This window comes from Hydra viridissima, unplaced genomic scaffold (assembly GCF_058129835.1).
Source record: "Hydra viridissima isolate aposymbiotic clone 2 unplaced genomic scaffold, HvirCarnegie_v1 scaffold_5, whole genome shotgun sequence".
NCBI classification, from domain to species: domain Eukaryota; kingdom Metazoa; phylum Cnidaria; class Hydrozoa; order Anthoathecata; family Hydridae; genus Hydra; species Hydra viridissima.
This window is the reverse complement of record NW_028324304.1, coordinates 5,439,357-5,440,289: the sequence shown is the minus strand read 5'-3', so window position 1 is coordinate 5,440,289 and position 933 is coordinate 5,439,357. Positions and strand designations below refer to the sequence as shown.

The 933-nt window shown below is 29.2% G+C and overlaps 1 non-coding gene across 1 annotated transcript; it reads right to left on the bottom strand.

Annotated features, from left to right (window-relative positions):
- Window positions 1-518: 518 nt before the first annotated feature.
- Window positions 519-590, bottom strand: Trnac-gca (transfer RNA cysteine (anticodon GCA)). Its single transcript has one exon. It is a non-coding gene; the product is annotated as a tRNA-Cys (tRNA).
- Between the last annotated feature and the right edge of the window lie 343 nt (window positions 591-933).

Below are 933 nucleotides of genomic sequence, written 5' to 3'. Positions count from 1 at the left end.
CTTCTTCTTCTGATTTTTCTTTTTCGTATTTCTTTCCTTTTTTACTCGGCGGTGCAAAATCACAATTACACATTCTCATAGCGCACAAATCACAATCTTTACGTTTAAAATTGACCGTCGCCATAGCAGCATTTACACTCAAAATTTTTACACCGTGAATTCCGTATTCGTTAAATTCAAAAAGTTCCTCCAGAATGTTTTCTTCAATATCGACAAGGGTTTTATGTTGATCGTATTTTGCAATATAAACGTCTTCGTTTTTTGTCAAAGTAATAAATTTCAATTGAGTTCCACAGGGCGCGTGTTCATTTTCGATTAAACCACCAGATAAAGACAAAACAGCGTGTTCTGGTGATAACCAATAACAAACCAAGTCATCATCATTTCGAAGATGTTCCATATCCAGAAACAATGCTTTACAAATTGTTCGATTTTTTGAAAAATGCATAACACGAACCATTTTTTTATTATTAACCTAAAATATAAAAGGTAATATAAAAGGTAATAAAAAAAAAAAAAGAGGATACTCGGAATTGAACCGAGGACCATTTGATATGCAGTCAACCGCTTTACCTCTAAGCTATATCCTCTTTTATATTTTATAAATAAAAAAATAAAAAAAACATGTGATTTATATTTTTTATTTGTTGTTTTTTAATTCAAAAGCGTCCATATTAAGTTCTTTTCTCATTTTATTGTCCAACCATTTTAAAAATTGACAATCAGGCAACGTCTTTACATTTTTTCGTCTTTTTTGAGATTGTTCGAACTCTAACAAAAACAATTTTCTTTCCAACCCGATTCGACAATCTTCTAAATCAATGTTCGCGTTGTTTGCCATTTCTTCCATTTTTATTTTTAACAAGTTTGTTTAGAAATATCTATTTTATTAAATATCTATTTATCTATTTGTTTAGAAATATCTATTTTATT